The sequence below is a fragment of the Podarcis erhardii genome (assembly GCF_964252035.2).
Source record: "Podarcis erhardii genome assembly, chromosome: 14".
In the NCBI taxonomy this organism is placed as follows: Eukaryota; Metazoa; Chordata; class Lepidosauria; order Squamata; family Lacertidae; genus Podarcis; species Podarcis erhardii.
Genome location: NC_138503.1, coordinates 19346079 through 19349323, shown reverse-complemented (window position 1 = coordinate 19349323; position 3245 = coordinate 19346079).

Below are 3245 nucleotides of genomic sequence, written 5' to 3'. Positions count from 1 at the left end.
CCCGCCCCCCCCCCCCCCCCCGGTCTTCAAGTTGCATAATATATGTGTAAATAAAGTCATTCATGTGAAAGACACCACAGTTTTCTTTGACCCTCACTCCAAGGAAACTGAAAGCCAGGAATGTAAGAAAGTGAAATGCTTCTGGGAAATGATTTATAATGAGATGAAAAAGATGTTGAAATATACATTTGTAAAAAAAAACCAGAAGCATTTCTACTTGGTATTGTGGGCACTGATATTAATAGACAAGATAAAAAAATGTTTTTATATGCAACAACTGCAGCAAGAGTATTATTGGCACAGAAATGGAAGCAGGAAGAACTACCGACGAAAGAGGAAAAGCAGACAAAATTAATGGACTATGCAAAATTGGGTAAGATTGAAAGATTGGAGTAAATATGCAAGATATTTGAAAGACAATTGTAATCAATTGACTACTTGTAGGATTACAAGAAGTTTTGTAAGGAGAACTACAGTATATGAAATATTGCAGAAAAGACTTATGAGAATGGATTTTAAGTTACTGATTATTAAAAGTAATAGTTATGATAACAAATGTAAGATTAAGAGAGGAGGTTTGAAAATCGTAAGACGTGGTTGATGGAAGTCTCAGGCTAAAATAGCAAAAATGATGTATAAGATGAGATGAGATGATTTTTTCTGTTTGGAAAATATATGTAAAAACCAATAGATAGATAAATAGATAGATGATAGATAGATAGATAGATAGATAGATAGATAGATAGATAGGAAACTGAAAGCCTGGAGAAAGTGCTTAGAATCCCTGAAGTCTCTTACCATGCAGAGATTGGAACAACGTGTAACAACAACAATGTCCAGCGTGAGGGTGCACTCCAAACCTTCTCCGTGCTGAGTTGGGGTTGGGGGCTAGATTGTTCTAGGATGTCTCATTATGGCGTTGGGCCTGACTTGGGCCTGGTACAGTGATTTCTCCTTAGCCCAGGCTGCTGTTCATGGCACAACTGTGGATGCCCTGCCAAGCAACATCCGGGGTGGAATCTACACACATATAAAAAAAAATTGCGAAAATGCTTTAAAAAAAAACATTTTGAAAAATATATTGAATTCGCCATAGCTCACCATCGCCATCTAGTGCCACGTTTGCATAATTCACTCTACAACACGCTTAAAACGTTTAATTTACAGCTGTGTAGCTGAGTCCCAGGTTTGGCTTGTGTGTCCTTAGCAACTCACCCTGTGTTGTTGTTGTTTTTGCTTTGCTTTGGCACCCGAGCCCTCAGTAGATCAGACAGTAATTAAAAAGCCCAATGCGGTCCTAATTGTTAGCACACGTAAGGGTCCAACACTGCCGATCTGTCCATTAAAAGTTCTCCGTACCGTTTCACCGACGCATGCACTTTGAAGGTCAGAAGGGACCACTAGGCGCGTCAGGGCTTGCGCCTTGTGTAATGTAGGCAATTGAATTGCTTCCAATTGTTACAATATCAAGGCCACTAAATTGTGTTTGGCTAACAATGTGTCTGTTGGCTCAAGTCCTGTGAGTCAATAGCATCGGTGGGAGTTAGGGCAGCGTAAGCCGTGTTGTTAGAACAGGTGCACAAAACAATGAGCCACAGACTGGGATGAATTTGTCACAGAGGGAGATACATTCCTGGCCCTGTGGCAACCGATATTATACCACCAAAGGTCCCTTTCTTGCCTCTCTGATTGTCTGTCTCTAGTGCATCCTTATTGCATTGCAAGCCGTGCTTTTCGTCAGAATCGTTTCCAGATGAGCGCAACCTGCGGGTCCTCCATTGTCACAGGATCATTCTAGGAAGGCACCTCCTCATTCTTAATAGTTTCTAAGCCCACAAATGGCTCCATCAAATACAGTAGTTATTATTTTTAAGATAATGCTCCTTGGCTCAATTCCCTCCTCCTGGAATATCAATGAGAAGGATACGCATTAAGCACGAAGAAGGCTCCTCTAATGCTTTGCGTCCTGTTCTTATAGCTATAAAATGGCAATGGGGAACCTTGGGCTTAGGGAACAGAATGAGGCCCCCTATGCCTCTTTGTCAGGCCCTTGGGACCTTTCCCATGCCACATACCTAGTGATGGGGGAGAAGTTCGATTCAGTTTGCTTTTAAAGACAAACTTACAGAATTTAGCCTTTTCCAAACTACACATGAGCCCAAACTCAGCCAGCCTTTGAAATCTGCACTTCTCTGAATTTTGCAAAGCAATTCTCCAGCTGCATAATGTATACACAAAATTCATGTGCTAGGGTAAAGTATACCCTCCAACATTTCTCTGAAGAAAATCGGGACATCTTAAGGAAAAGCAGGATATCCCAGGATCAAATCAGAAACTGGAACGGCTTCAGTAAATCCAGGGCTGTCCACGGAAAATAAGGACACTTATAGGGTCTGGTATGAGTACATGAAGAACTCCTTAAAGAATGCTTCTTTGTGCAAAAATGTGCATATTAGCCAAAAATGCATACAAAAATGTGTATGTTAGGAGAAATTTGTATGAAAATGCTGAGGACTTTAAAAAAAAGCATTCACAAACAGAGGTGGAGATTGGGATGAACTGAACTTGAGACTGGAATAGGGGTCTCATAAGAACTTTAAACATCTTTATCAAGCTGCATCTCACAGAATTATTTGGGGGAAGCCACGACTGTTTAAAGTGGTACAACAGTTATTTATGTGTATTGTATGAATGTAGCCCTAGTCTTTGTTGTTTAGTCATTTAGTCGTGTCCGACTCTTCAGGACCCTATGGACCAGAGCACGCCAGGCAGTCCTGTCTTCCACTGCCTCCTGCAGTTTGGTCAAACTCATGCTGGTAGCTTCGAGAACACTGTCCAACCATCTCGTCCTCTGTCGTCCCCTTCTCCTTGTGCCCTCCATCTTTCCCAACATCAGGGTCTTTTCCAGGGAGTCTTCTCTTCTCATGAGGTGGCCAAAGTATTGGAGTCTCAGCTTCAGGATCTGTCCTTCCAGTGAGCACTCAGGGCTGATTTCCTTAAGAATGGAGAGGTTTGATCTTCTTGCAGTCCATGGGACTCTCAAGAGTCTCCTCCAGCACCATAATTCAAAAGCATCAATTCTTTGGCGATCAGCCTTCATTATGGTCCAGCTCTCACTTCCATACATCACTGCTGGGAAAACCATAGCTTTAACTGTACGGACCTTTGTTGGCAAGATGATGTCTCTGCTTTTTAAGATGCTGTCTAGGTTTGTCGTAGCCCTAGTCTAACCACCGCTAAAGCAT